Raw genomic sequence first — 16657 nt, 5'->3', positions numbered from 1 at the left:
CTTAGAAAACAGGAGGAAACTGAAGGGCTAGCAGTGAGATGAACTCATCTCATTGTTAGCAGCTAAGTAGGGCTGCAATCAGGATATCTTGGAGACCTATAGAGTTGTAAAAAGTATCATATAAAATTCATGCTTCCTAGAAAAGGCTATACCTATACTATCTGTCTTTTCTCATAAATAATTAAAGTATTTAGAGAAGAGTTTGCTAACTGAAATCCTTCTTTGTGGTATTAGAGGGCAAGCATTGTGTTGATTCATTTAATTTGTTTTTTTAAAGAAACAAAAGGAAAACAGACATATATAAACCATCAAAGAACTTCACATATTTCTCTTGGCTTTCATCTCTGCTTGGACCCCCTGTAGAAAGTACCGACTAAAGACTTTCCAGTGGTTTATGACAAGTTCTTCTTCCCTCTGTTTATGGACAGGTTGCCATAAAGCATGCCTGAATTCACTAAGAAAAGTTTGTCGCAAAATTGTGCAGAAAGTACTCATTCCTAGTAAATGCATCTTAAGATCACAGAGATGCCTCTGTCTTCAAAACTTCAAGAAGGAAGTTAAGAGACCCAATCGTTTTCTAAATTCATGACTATCCATCAAATATTATAAGGCACAGAATACAGGATTGCGTTACTGCATGACTTTGGCCAAGATATTAACATATATACTTGTATGAAAAATAATAAAATATGCACTGAAATCACAAAATCATTAACCAGTGAATATTTTCTTAGTTCTGGGAATGCCAATAACAGTTTACCTTTGAAGAGAACTTTATTAAGCTATTAGTGTGCTTGAGAGAATAGGAATTGAATTCTACAGTTAGTTTTGTGGTCACCCATAGAACTAATTAGACATGTTTTAAGTAAAAAGACATGCAAAAACATTGGAAGGAGGAGGAGGAGGGAGAAGAGGAAGAGGAAGGGAAGGAGGGAGAGTGGAGAGGGAGAGAAGGGAGGAGGAGAAGGAAGAGAAAAAGGAAGAGTAGAAAGAAGAGGAAGAAGAAAAGGAGGAGGAGGAGGAAATAAAAACAAAAACTATGTTCCTCAGAAAGCTCTTAAGTGCTACACACATAATATAGTCATTAGCAAAGGTCCAAACACTCATTATCCAGTAGCTGTTACTGGCTGATACTGAGCTATTATAAGACACATATGCAAATATGTAAGTGGTTCAGTCTGTCCAAAGTCCTGAAAACTGACTAAAGCAGCTACAGAAGTAGAAAATAACATTTTTAGGCAATACTGTGTTCTAGGTCACATGTCTTATTTTATTCTATATCTGAATTATTATTATTATTATTATTATTATTATTATTATTTCTATATCTGTATAACATCTGTTATCAACTTCTCTTTTCAATAGAAGGGGCTGTTTTAAGAGAGAATATTTTGTATATAAAAATGATACAACAAGTAAGAATGTTCAGTACATGAATGTTTTTTCTATCATTTCCAGCATAAAGATGACTAATGACAATAATTATAATATATCTTGGTGTGGATTCCTTTGTAATCAACTTATTCAATGTCCTTGGTTTTCTTAGATCTGGAGGTCCATTTCCTTCCACAGTCATATGAAGTTTTCAGCTGTTCTAACTTGAGATTTCTAGTTCTCTCTATTTTCTGCTTCTTGGACTTTCATAATGTGCATATTGGTCTGCTTGATGGTATGCTATACATTTCTTAAGCTTCTTTCACTTCTTCACATTTTTAAAAAGTATTTTTTCTCCTCTGATGGAATTATTTCCAATGAATTGAGTTTGATAATCCTTCTGCATGATATGTTCTCTTATTGAACACCTCTAGTGAATCTTTTAGTTTCATTCTTGTGTTTTGCAGTTCTATGATCTGTGTCATCCTTTTAAAAAAACAAAGGCTGAATGTTTTCTCTGAGAAGCAGATGCTAATCCATAGTGGAGGAGGAGGATGAAGGAATTTTGGATTGTGCAGAGGGGAGTGAGGGGAGGCAAAGGGGGATAGGGATGAGAAGTATGGTGAAATAAGATGGAGATTATTACCCTATATACATGTATGCTTACACTAAAAAAAAAAGATGTCTATGTAGAACTAAAAAAAATGTATTTTATTTCTTTGTTGAAATTTTAACTTTGTTTCTTGCATTTTTCTCTTAACTTTAGTAAGTTTCTTTATGACAGTTACTTTGAATTCTCTACCAGGTAATACATATAAGTCTCAGTAGAGTTATTATTACTTCATATTAATTTAAATATTATGAGTTATCTGTAAATCTTCAGTTTCTGGACATTTACCTTATTTCTATTTGGGGAACAACTTTGCCTGATTCCTCATTTTTCCTTGACTCTTTGTGTTGATATCTTCACATTAGGCCCTGCTCCCAGTTCACAGGCTAGCTTCATAGAGGAGAAGACCACCTATCAACCTGGCCAGAGATTCTGGGGACATTTACTAGCCCCTTTCCTTCCCAGAGAGAAGCATAAAGTTTTTGAGTTCTTACTCTGGCTGAGCTGGAGCAGGAACTGTGGCACCTATAGTGCAACCCACTGTCTTTATTGTCCCCTAGGTGGTATCAGATCTATCAGAACTCCTGCACTGGAAAATAGGATGTTAGTCCATTGAACAGCCTCAGAGAAATTGGGGAACTAATTGTATAGGTCAACTCTTTCACTCCCCAGCAAGAAGCCAAGAGATGAAATCCCCCTCAACCCTCCACACACATCTGCTCTGTGCTGAGAAATAGGGAAGATCTATGGCATCTTCTAATTCAAATTGCTGTCTGTCCTTCCTCAGGTGGCTTGACTGTGTCAGAGCAGTTAGAGTTCCAAGGCTGGTAAGGCAGATTCTAGTTCTTTGGGAAGCCTTGGGTGTTAGATGCATGGATGAAATCTTTACCTTCCTAGGAGGTAACCGAGAAGGGGGACTTTCTTTTCATCTGCTCACTTTGGGGAGCAAGGGGAAAATCTATGATGGCAAGAGTTCAAGCTGTCATCTTCATTCTTCCTCAGATGGGTAAACTGTGCCAGTCCTTTTGAGCTATATGAGAGGCAAGATAGAAACCAGTCTTCTGGGGAGAGCCCAGGGAAAAGTTGGGGTACAAGATTCATGAACCATGAACCAACGGAGAAGCTGGGACCTATGGGGTTTCTTCCTGATCTATGATGCTATTTCCTGAGTAGAGATGCTGATGAATTGTATCCTGAATCACCCTTTTGATTTTGATGAATCTGGCTTTACAGTCATCAACAGTGCAGGAGTCTTTCAATTAGTTTCTAGATGGCTTCCAAAGTAAATATGCCCATGAATTGTTGAGAAATAGGTATGTATGTCAGAGGAGACAGGATGAAGAACTTCCTATTACAACACCTTGCTGACATAAATCCAAAATTACTATATTCTTTAAGAGAGTACCACTGCCAAGCCCCAGGGCTAACCAATGAACTGCAAAGTAATACCAATGTATTCAACACATAATCCTTTGAGAACTAAGGAGGCCACAGATGTCACCTCTGATTTCTTTTTATCTCTTTTACACACACACACACACACACACACACACACACACACACAGACGGTTTAACCAATCATCTTTGAGAAATATTTGATGTTGGCAAGACTGGATCTCCACCAACAGTATTCATTAAGTTCATAGTACTTAGGCAAGATGATACTTGCTAAACACTACCTCTGGGTGATAGAAAAGAACATAGGTTATGGCAAGCTTGTCATACACAGGGCATTGAGAACAAATTTTGAAAAGACATCCAGCAGTAAAGTGTTGGATAAAATGACCAATACTCTAAAGAAATTTAACACAGTTGTCCTAGGAAGGCCTTTGAAGGCAAAGTTGCCCTGACAGGGAAAGATTCTATATCTGTATCTGCGTCTTCAAACTAAGACGAAGACTACAGAATCTTCATGTTCTGCAAGAAACATCAGGTCACGTTTCAGTCTTGTCAGCAGTGATCTCTTAGCACATAGCAGATGCATCAAATTAGATTACTATGAAAATGAAACACAAATGTTTACATATATGATGTGAAGTCTTTTGATGACACAATGAAAACAGTCCTCAGTGACCAGTGCAAATCTGCCAAATCTCAGGAAAGAAATGGTTCTATTAGCAGATGCTAGGAAGAACAATTGCATGAGTTCTATATGGCTCCTTGGAGAGCAAAGACAGAGCTGATTAGCCCAAGACTGCTGCCATGATTTTCTACCAGCTCTTCCCACCCCATCAATTCCTCATCTTCCTTACTCATCCACTAGATAAAGAATCAATGTACAGTTTACAAGATAATTTTTACTCATCACTGAAAATAAAACAAGATTGGTAAGCACTGAATATGTCAAGGGCCCTCAATTCCCAGTGACTTCCATTGTTAATGAAACTCCCTTTTGTTGCTAAATTTGCAAAGATGTTCTAATAACATTTTAGCAAAATGATTGCTCTGGGGACAGTTTAAGATCTCTTTGTATAAACCAAAGTCATTAGGAACAAATGAAAAAGCTCATTTGTTTGTAAAGCATGAGCTAAGAAACCCACAGAACCCATAGTTATGAACGGTACAAATGAGTCCTGTGAGACACTCGATATCAGGATTACAGGGAGAGAGAGCCCCTCCTAGTGAACATGAAAATTGCTTACGAAGATGTGAATATCCCCATGGTCATTTCTTTTTTTAACTACTGCCTCAGAAGTAAATCTTATAATGGAATTTCATCATCTGTGAAGGAAATCTGCTTGTTTTTCTCCAGGTAAGATATACATACATAAACAGTAACTTGGTCTCTCCTAACTACCTTCATATAAGATGAATGGGGTAATGCTTAGCCAAAATGAAATGCCTTTATCTTTCTTATGGTAGTAACACTGTGAAAATTATTACCTAATTAATCTAACTTGTACTATGGTTTTTATTCCATTCTCATTTTAAATAGGATTATGACAGAGTTCATTTGTATGATAAAAGTTTTGAAAGCACAGTAGTTGAGTATATCATTTTGAAATCATTTATTTTCATATTTCAGTGGTATGTTTAACTTTTAAAAAACTCTTGCTAAAAGCAAGTGCCTGAAAACTAAATGTTTTGGAGGTAGGTGCTAAAAAAAATTAAGTAGATAGAAAAAATAAAGACAGAAAATTTTTCTTTTAAGAAAATTTTTTCCTACTGAGTTAAAAAAATAATGAAGGTTGTCTTAGTTACTGCTATAACGCATGTTGCAGATTCAGTGGTTTATGAACAACAAAAATTTACTGCTCACAGTTCTGAAGGCTGAAAACCTGAAACCAGGGTACCAGTAAGGTCAGGTTTTGGTGAGGGTTCTCTTCAGGTATATATAACACTGACTTCTCATTATAACTTCACAAGGCAGAAAGAGGACTGGGAGCTCTCTGAGGTCATTTTTTAAAATAAGGATATTAATCCCATTTGTGAGGACCCCACCTTCATGACCTAACCAATACCCAAAGACCACACTTCCTAATACTATGTCCTTGGCAATTAGGATGTCAACATATGAATTTTGGAGGAACACAACCATACAATCCATAACACTGGGGAAACAAGACTAAATTATAGTACATTGACACTTGAGTTAATAAATTAAAATAATGCAATGGACTGATTAAATTAAGACAAATAAGAGAATTTCCAAAGATTTTTCCATGAGAGTATTTTTTGTTTTATTACTTTTTTTTGCTAGATTATTTTTTTAAGTAAAAAAATAAAAAATCTGGATTCATCCAAGATAGCAACAATAAGAGACTGAACACAGTTATGATACAAATAGCAACTAAGACTAATATAGTTTAATGTCTAATAATACATTGAAGTACATTATTATAGATAGACTGTAATAAATGTGTAAATTTGTAAAATGTATAATACCAACATGTTAACTTTAAAAAATAACATACTGTGTATGTACAGAGGAGAAAAAGACTGAAAAAATAGACAACATTAAAAACATTTTCCTCAAGGACTGGGCGTTATAGGCAACTAGTCATTTTATTAACTCATGTATTTCAATTTTAATAAATGAACAACTTTTCCTAATACTGTGAAAATTAGCAAACCTATAATTACATTTGTAAAGATAAGATTCTGCTACTATCTAATAAAATGCATCCAATATACAAGTGTGATTGAATAAAATATAAAAATTTTGATAAATTTAAAATATCTTTCAGAGAAAAATTATACTTGCAAAAGGGAAAAAAACATTATTTTAAAATATAAATCTTGATACTTAATCAAAATATGAGTCTATTTCTAAGCAGGTTCTCAGCAGAACTAATTTGGCCAGTACCCGCCTCTAGGTTCAGGCAAGTCAAGGTCACTGCTCTGAGCTGTATTTTTCAACTTAATTGGACAGGGCTGAAGTACATGAGTTCTGAAGTCCCTTCCTGCTCTGTTAGTACAAGATTCTTTTCATTAGTGATTGTATTAACATTGAAATGTGGATTTAATTATTTTCAAAGACAATGAAAAATACTGCTGAAACCATGAGCTGCTTTAAGAGTACCCCTTTCTTTCAGTAGCACTACACGTGCCATTGATGTAGAATGGGGCCTAACATTTAATTAATTTTAATTAATTTACAATTCATTCATTCATTTGAAAGATCATTTGGGTATTCTAATTGAAAATTAAAAGCTTTGGTTGAGTTTTCATTGCCAATACCCCTAATCTTGTTCTTCCTTAAAAATACTTGCATTCTTCCCTCTCCCAGGGCAGACTCTTTGACTTTAAAATATCAAACTGAAAAATAACCTAAATTTGCAAAATTTGACCCTGTTCATAAGTGTCCCCTACCCCCATCCCTCTCTGCTTCCATTCTTCAGCTCTGTCTGCTGCTCAGTAAGCAGTCTTGAATAAAACTGAGGCTGTTTAGAAGGAATGTGTGACTCTGCACTGAAGTGTCAATTTGTTCATCTAGAAAATAGGGATTATCGTTCCTTAGAAAGTTTGTAATCATCTTTCCTAGTGTAGTTGTCAATCAAATATGATGCTATGGAATTCATAGATCAACTTTGGCAGCCACAAGAAAAAATTGCTTCTAGGTTCCTCTACCATGCTCCCTGCAAAGAGGGAACACAATCTTTTTTTTTTTTTTTTTTTTTTTAAAGAGAGAGTGAGAGAGGAGAGAGAGAGAGAGAGAGAGAGAGAGAGAGAGAGAGAGAGAGAGAGAGAGAGAATTTTTTTTTTTAATATTTATTTTTTAGTTCTCGGCGGACACATCTTTGTTGGTATGTGGTGCTGAGGATCGAACCCAGGCCGCACGCATCCCAGGCGAGCGTGCTACCGCTTGAGCCACATCCCCAGCCCGGGAACACAATCTTGTCTGGAATGACCAGCCAGGGACTGGTGCTAAGGTCACTAGTCCTCAATGTGGTTGAGGTACTTTTAATGCCACAGCTAGGACAGTTCTGTTTCTATAGAATTCTCTCACTTGTTCCCAGCCCTTGTTCATTCCCAGTGAACTTTAGGTATATATATAATAATAAGGACTACAAAACATCAGAACAAACAAAAAGGCAGTTGCAAAACAGTCTGGATGACCCTTTGCACCTCAAAGAACTATGCTGGAGAAATCTGGTGGTGAATAGAACAAATACATTTAAAAGTATCTGAATGTGTTCTGAAAAATGTCCAATCCTTCTTGAAATTTTAATTTTGCATGTTTCAAAGTGGCACAGGCTCCTCTTTTTCTATGAGAAGAAAAAGAATTGCTGGTGTGGTGTGGTTTTAGTTCCTAACATCCTGAATATATCAAAAGATGGTGACTGTACTCCTTTTACATGGCTTTTAAAATTAAAGTGAATTTACTTTGAAAGGGACATTTGTGTTAAATTGAAATAATACATATGGAATTATTTCTGAAATGTTCAAGTCTACTATTCTAGTAGCCATACAACTATGTGTTCAGGGAGAGGGACAATGAGGGCTAAGTATCTGGAATATAAGACCACTTTATGATATGTAATGGCTAAAGCACATAAATAGAAACAAACTGATCCAGACAACATTAAAAAGAAGAGGGTAAAAAGGAGACACAAAGAAAAAAGTAGAAAGGCAAAAAGAACACAAGTAAGAAATGTACAGAGGAGAAAACACTCAAGAGTGAGTGACAAGGATAAGAACAATAAAGAACTACAAAAAGGTAAAGGGAGAAAAAGTAAATAATTGGAAGAGGATGTATGACTTGTCTAACATTTGCCTTTAGTCTGGATTTTAAACTTATCCTACTGAAAAGCCTAGAACAATGATCTTTAACATTTCACAACTTAGAGCCCCTATGACTTTCTTGCCATATGACTAAAATCCATTTTACCCATAAGAGCTCAAACATACTTTTTTTAAAAAGCAGAAAAATTAAGATATACATGATGACTCCTTAACAGTGAGCAGCAGGCTGCCGATATAAATAGCTGTAAGAACACAACATAATTTCAAACCTAAGAGGTACATAGTTGTGGTAGAAGCTGTGAAATGGTTGGTAAATTATCCTAGTTATAGATGCCCGTGTTAAAAATTAGATGACCTGTTTCCTGACAATCACCTACCTGTCATCCATGGCTTTTGAACTCCGTCCTTAGTATGTAAGCTGCTTCTTCACTCAGCTCTGGTCAGGGCACTGTAAATCTAAATAGCTGATATAATATGAAGTCTACATATATCACTAAAAGTAATGATGTTGTCTGGAGCACAATAATTAGGAATCGGTACTTTAGTTTAACTGCTAAGATGAAAAATAAATGATGGAAATAACACATCAGTCGCAATGTAATAATAGATTCATAGCACTGTTATTTACACAGTGACCCAGGCCTAAGTGTCTATGAAAATTCTACTGGATTATATAGGGCTCCACCTCAACAAATAACATTTGTTGCCTGGGTGTAATTTATAGCAATAGTCATCATCTTTTGTATTCCTCATACAAAGGGTGAAAAATTACACAGATTTATTGTACCCATCAAAGTACCACTTCCATAAATGTGAAGGATGGGTGCAAATAAAGCTCACCTTCATAACTAATGCATTGTCAAGGTCATTTAGGTTAACAAGGCTGATTCTCCAGCCTACAAAGAATTGACTATCACAATTTAATTTTTTTTGGCATAATCACTAAACTGTTGTGAGAATGGTATGAGTCATGTATTCTTTTTCCTTGAAAAGTCTCTGGCCAAAAATAGATTTTCTTTTGGCCAAAGCAAATTTTAGTATTTCTGTGTGTATGTGTGTGCATTTCCAAAAATGTAATTCTTAGTTTTTTGTAGCTTTAATTGATAGATTCAGTACATAAAAGAATGCTGTACTTTTAAAAAATAGAGAAATATTCTTATGCATATCCAATCTGAGGTATTCTGTGGCCTCACTGAAATATACTTTGACCTTCCTGTTATCTTTTCATGTGAAAAAGCAGTAAAATGCATGATAAATCTCATATACCTGCCTTTGAGGAATAAGGATTGATATGATTAAATTTCATAAATATCTGGGAAAATATGGTTCCTTTATGTGAAGTGATACAATATTACTGAAAACAAAATAACCTGCACACTGGAGAAAATGAGAATGGCATGAATAGTTAAAAAAATTAGGCAAAAAGGCACATTTCAAAGTGGGAGATGACCAAACTGTGGAAAATACACTAGTTGATTATTTTACAAAATAATTGCAGTGTGTAAAATGTATGTGTGCAACTGGCAGGTACTGGCTATTGCCTGGTCCATCTCAGAAACAATGAGAAAAACAGCCAATGCCCACTCCGTATTTCAGAATAAAATAAGCAAGATTTATTTATATATGAAAATTAAATAGATATCATTTCCACATTTTTCTATTTGACTTTTTAATTATAAAAGAGTCTTCAAGGATTAGAAGAAGGAAAAGTTGGGGGAGTAGAGGAACTTAATCCTCAAAAAGGATCCTGAAAATGAATAAGGGTTCCTTGTTGTAAACTTTAGGGAAATATCTATACTTGTTCTATCTTCATATCAGGGACAACTCTTCTGTGTGTGAGTGTGTGTGTGTGTGTGTGTGTGTGTGTACATGTGTGTCCTACATAATTAAAAAGATGATGTGATGATAGTTGATGATTATATATCTGCATTTTATGAGCAACAAGTAGGAACTGCCTTCTTGGCATTTCTTAGCCTTCTTTCTTTTATAAAAATCTTAAGGTATAACAGTAGGAAGAAGTTAAAGATAAAAGTTTAATTTGCAATATCTCCATGAGATTCCACCTAAAAATAAATAAATAAATAGAACCCTTCAAAATACTGAACATAAGCCAAGTTTTGAATATAAGGCAGCAACTAAGGTGTGTTGTTAGTTTCCTGGGGCTGCCATAATAACTTACCATCAATTTGGTAGCTTAAAATAGAAATTTATCCTCTCAAAGTCCTGATGGGAGAAATCTTAAATCAAGCTGGTTGCTTCCATCTGGGAACTCTGAAGGCGAATCAGAACATGCCTTTCTCCTAGTCTGGCAGCTCCAGCAATTTGAGGTTCCTTGATTGCGGAGGTATCAATACGATTTCTTCACACCACTTACCTCCTGATCACCCCAGGCCTTCTTTTCTATCACTTATAAAGATACTCATCGTTGGATTAAGGGCTTTCTCTGATGATTCATTCTGAGATCTTCAACTTACATCTGCAAAGACCTTATTCCTAATAAGGTCCCATTCACAAGTAAGAGAATTTGGAGGTATCTGTCAGAGACCTCTACTCAACTCATGACAGTACAAGCATATGTTTTTAATTTTTCTCCTATTTCCAGGAAACTACAAGCCATCAAAGTGCTAAGTTTCTGTTTTAGTCAGCTTTTGTGTCACTGTGACCAAAATACCTGATAAGTACAATATAGAGGAGGAAAAAATTATTTTGACTCTGTTTCAGGGTTTTTAATCCATAAACAACTGACTCATTGCCCTGGGCCCAAGGTAAGGCAGCACATCATGGGGGAAGAGCGCAGTTCAGGAAAACTGAACAGTTCCTGGCATTCAGGAAGCAGAGGCAAGGAAGTTGAAGGGGCCATAGGGAAGATGTGCCCTTTAGGGGGTGCCCCCCATTGCCTCACCTACTCCAGCCACCTGCCTAAGTCACAACTTAGTTATTTCACTCAAACTGGGAAGGATTGATTGGGTTGCATCTTTCATAATTTAATCATTTCACCTCTGACTATTCCTGCATTAACACAAATTAAGTTTGAGGGGGACACCTCATATACAAACCATGACACTATCCTTTCAGATATCTTAAGATATACATAAAACAACATTTGATACTTATAGACCATTTGTCATAATCATCATGAGGTTAAATAAATGCTATCATATTATCATTAGAAATAAGATTAACATGAAATATTTTCATTTGGTTTGAGACAGACTGAATAATAAGTATAGATTCAATTCTACACCTTTATCACAAGGGGAAAAAATTAAACAGAAAGGAAATGTTGGTGTTGGTGAAAGGCTCTCGTTAGTGATAACAGCAATGCTTACAGACTTTGGGGAAAAGGTGGAAGAAATCTTTTTTACAGGGGTTGATAATCATTGTAATGAACTTTATATTCAATATATCTGAATCTGTCAGTAGAATCTGCTCACTGTAAGAATGTTTTGGAAGCTACAGATATTTTTGATGGCTATTCAGACTTGGCTTAGTAAATAATAATGATTATCATTGTGAGTTTAATCAGCAATGCCCCATGAATTCCTCATGTAAATCTATATTTGCTTCACACTTGTTCTGTGATAATAAGGCTTTTTAAATAGTGCTATCCTATAACTAATCAATAAGCACATATTTTGACAGATGACACAAAATTTCAATAATAATGCTTGAAACTGGTATAAGGCAAATAGTAATAGCATCATAAGAAAATTATTATTGGCAGACATGGGGAACCAATAATTCTGTAAAGAAAAAAACTTAGGTGATGTCACCTTTGAAAAACACTTTCATAAAAATTAAAATATCTTGAAAAACTACGATTGACTGTTTACCTCTATGCAAGATTAGTAATATAATTTTTTTTAAAAAAAGTAAAATGTAAGGCAAAAGCCCAAAGCATTGGGAAATGGAAAACAAGTATATGATTATTTATGCATTTTAAGCTAGAATATAAAATTTCTAATGCACTTAGATTAAAAACTAAATGTGACTATAAGAAAATGAATGGAAATATGCACTTACTGTGGTTACATTAGCTCTCATTAGGCAATTAAAGTCCCTGTAGCTTAAGAACTAATTTAAAAATATAACGAGATGAGTTAGTCCATCAACTAGGTCATTAGGTCAAATATCTATCCCATGATGAACTGAACTAACTTAACATGTACGAAATTCTCCAAACAGCAAGGGAAGGTGGCACTTTTGGTGTGATTTCTGAGAAGCTTAGGGAAAAGAGGACTTTAAAAGTCCTCATCTATATATAGTTATAGCTACTATTTAAATAATTTAAATATATTGAGACCTATACTTATTCAAGGGTAAGTTAAGTAGTGATTACTGGCTATGAAAAGGATTTTCAGCTTGACAAAAGAATTCATAATAGCACAACTACTACATTCTATATTTTTTAATCTACCTACATGGTTTTTGCAAAATGCATACTTGGTAATGTACTCCATGCTTTGACTAGAGATCTCTTAAAGCTGTGATGAAGGTGCATAATCAATTAATTGAGATTTTTGCTCCTCTCAGCAAATAAAAGGAAAACAAACAGATGAGCTGAAAAACTTTTAGAGGATGTTCTTGTGTCCATACAGGTTCTGCCCAATCAGCTAAAGCTTTTGAAATCCCACAAATGTAATATTGAGAAAGGATACTGAGCAGAAAGACCATTTTTACATACTATTGCTTGTATTTAACACCTACTTTCCTTCTTAGCTTCAGGAATCTGTACCTTTCAGGTAAACCTCAGATCAACTGCAGCTCTGCAGGAAAGTCACCCTGACTGACAGCTCAAGTTTTCCCTTGCTTGTACACTTTTCATCTGACTCACATCACAGTTAAAAATCATACATTATTTGTATGAATTTGATTAGCACTGGCCAACTCCATTAGATGGACTGTAAGGCCAGAACCATGTTCTTTGTTCACCATTGGATCCCCAGTATCTTTCTGCACAGACCTGGGACATGGCAGAGGCTTAGAATATATTTGATATCTGAATCAAGTACTTCATTAAGAGTTTTAATTAATATAAGTTAAAATAAGTAGACTTAGAACTGGGGAAAAATATGAAAAATATTTTATTTTAGAATATAGTTGAAAGTTAAAAATCAAGTTAACTATTATCCAGATATCCCATTATTCAAGTGTAGACCTGCAAAGCTGGCCCAGCAACACTGCAGCTGTCATGATAACAGAAGCAGTATGCTAAAGGTTTTGCTTTTTAGCCTAAAGACTACCCAGGGATAAACTGATAATAAGGTGTCAATAATGGTACTGATGCGGATGATAACAGTAAATGCCAAGGGTTCTGATGACATGATCTGATGACTCATAGCCAAGTTCTAAGTCTCTCTTTGGTTATGGAGGTAATAATTCACAAGGAGATGACCAGCTATAATTCTAGAATTTATAAAGTTCCTCAGCAGAAAGGTGAGGGAAAGAAGGATATTCTTTCTGTCCCCCCTTCCACCAGCATATTATTCAAGTAGAAATAAAAGTGTTGCAAATTTTGCTCCAGGGAAAACGGAAAGTACTTTTTAAATCTGCATTGCAAATAATCCACATAGGTTTTAAAATATATTTTTCCTTTCACCTCAATGGGCCTATTATAAAGAGTGTTTAGAATATGCACACATGTAAAATGAAGAGTATGTGAAGCTCTCTATTATAAGTGTCCCATACTAGGCAAATATTAAATCAAGACTAGCCAAACAGAATGGTGTGGGACACTGTACTACTTCAGATGCAAGAAAAAATATGATAACAAAAATATAGCTCAATTTAAGCCACTTAACATAATCCACTGAGAGTATAATCACTTTTTTACAGCATCCTTTCTAAATCCTTAAAAATTAAAAATTAAATAATTTTGATATTCTGATGAAAATAAAAATTTTATGCCAGAGTTCAGTAGGAGGTAAAGAGACACATAACTTGAAAAAGCAGTATTAGCTACCTAGTAAAACAGTATTCTAAGTCAAATACTTAACCATATGAAGAAAAAGAACAAAACTCACTTCAAAACTAACTTTCTACATTACAATACAAAATAGAGTGTAAGTAGTTGTATATTTAAAAGTGAAATGACTAAAAATATAATTAAAAATTATGTAAGGTTCCTGGGGTCACATATAACAATAAATTCCAGATGTAAAATCTTTAAATATATACCATTTTAAAATATGTGTATCTATGGTTATTCCTATATATTTAAATAAACACAAAGGTCCTTGGATTTTTAGTAAAAGTGATTATAATAAATGAAAATAAAGATTTATGAAGGTTAATAGAAGAATAATTTAGAGCACCCTATAAAATCAAAGTTCCAAGAGCTACAACTAATATCTGGGCTATATCCAGTTATTCAGTGTTGTGATTTTTCATTTCTCTTTCCTTACATATATCCCTTGCCTAGTAATCTCTTTTCCTTCTCATTCTTTCAGTTTCTATCACATAGGAGTGCAGTAGTCTTCAAAATGAGGTGTTTGTCCCTGTGGGGATAAAGGAAGAATTTCCAAGGTTTACTCTACATTATGAGGGTTATGGTAATCGAATTCCAAAGTTCTGACCTTTCTTAAGCTCACATTCCTTTTCATAAAAGCCCTTCTATTTTTCCCCCATCTTTCAGGAGAAAAGCATACTTCTCTTTCAACTTTCCCCTTTCCAAAAGTTCCTTGTAGTACACTGGCAAAGAGAAAATTCTAAACATTGGTGTTGATGCTTAGGAAATGAGCTTTTGAAATTTTAAATTAATTGCTTTCATAAAATTTGAAGAAAGGCCTAATGAAGTTGTCAGATGATAATTAAAAAATTTTGGTAATTGATTACTATGTGGTATCTGGCACAAAACTTAGAAAGATTGTGAAGAAATATGTCACATTGCTATAATAAAACCTTTTATTACCATCTACTTATTTTTATGTATATTATTTCTCAGCACTTCAACATAAAATAGGAATAAAACTGATGATGAAACTTTTCACATTCTAGCAATGAATAATACTTATCTAAAATATAAAAACTAATTGAAAAAGGGATACTGTTTTTTTTACTTTTATATCTAAAAATTTTAATTTTGTTTGCAAAATAATTTATCAAGTTAACAATCTTAATGATAGAGCTCAATTTGAAAAACAATTTAACACGTTTTGTGATAAAAAATAATTTTCTTATATGAGTTTTTTGCAGAGAGATATCATATAATACTCAATAAAATATTTACAAGTAACACTATATAAGAACTCAAGTTTGGAAAAGGAAGAATGATACAAAATCCATAGAACTTAATAACTTAATCATATTTTTAAATGGCTAATAATAATTTTTTAAAAATGAGTTGTGTGGTTTAGATTACAATAGATACATTTAAAGGACTTGAAATGATTTTACTTTAAAATGTCCTTATTAGAATAAGATATGTTTGTATAAATATGTCAAAATAGACTTTACTCTCATGTGTAACTAAAAAGAACAAAGTATAAAAAGCAAAAATAAAGTCTATTACAATATTCTAGAAGTTAAATCTTTAACATTATTTAAATACATGATGGAACTTAAACATTATTTTAGGGGCTATATGTGCACAAAATTTGAGCCCTAACAAATAATTCTACCAAATTGCCTTTAGTGACTTCCTTTCTCTTACTCAAAAATACAATCATTAACTTCTGTCATCCTTCCTTCCTCAATAACGTCCAATGATCTCTGCTTCTTTAATTTCTACTATCAGTTCCCAGGACTAGACGTTTTTCCTAATATCCTTGCATTGATCAAATTTCCATGGGAGAAAATACCACAGATCTCTACTTGGTTGCACTTATTCTGACTTTCATTTTTAGCTTTGTGTGACTGTTTTGAATATTCACAAGGGCAGGAACCATCAATTTTTTCATGCACAAAGGCAGGAACCATGCATTTTTACCACTTGCCAAGTAACAGTGGACAGCATTGGTTCAGTGAGTGAATGCTGCATCCCAAGTGTCTGAGTGCCTAACACAGTATTTGTTCAATATAAATTTATCAAATGCATGAACAAATGAATATATGCCCTTTGACTAAATAATAAAAAAAAACCCACAATTAGACCTAGTGTAGGGAAATTGCATAATTTATTCACACACAGTTATTTATGAAAATGTGGACTGTTAGAGCTAAAATAAACACTGGAGGTTTGGGGGTGCAATCTCATTTTAGAAACATGATTGAGACTCTGAGAAGTTAATTGACTTTTTCCAAAGACACATCTGTTCAATGATAAAAGCAGGATCAAAACCTAATTCCTTACCCCAGATTACTAGTGGTGTAGGTATCCCTGTGCTTTTCATTACTCTGTGCAAACTCCTTCTGGGTTCACTCCTCCTCAAAACACCTATGCTGGTCAATAAACTCTGAAACTGCATTTCTGGCTGGTGTAAGAACTTCAGCCTCTGATCCTTTAGTGTGGAACAACTTAAAACAATAGGAAAAGAAAGAGCAGTGTAA

General features: G+C 34.3%; 1 protein-coding gene across 1 annotated transcript in view; it reads right to left on the bottom strand.

Moving 5' to 3' along the window:
• Window positions 1–16657, bottom strand: part of TRHDE (thyrotropin releasing hormone degrading enzyme) — a gene marked incomplete at its 5' end in the record, with an annotated part of 371592 nt that overhangs the window by 12071 nt on the left and 342864 nt on the right. The window lies entirely within an intron of this gene.

This window comes from Spermophilus citellus (genome assembly GCF_964194105.1).
Source record: "Spermophilus citellus genome assembly, chromosome: 10".
NCBI lineage: Eukaryota > Metazoa > Chordata > Mammalia > Rodentia > Sciuridae > Spermophilus > Spermophilus citellus.
Note: the sequence above shows the minus strand (reverse complement) of the source record. Positions and strands in the feature narration are given on the sequence as shown.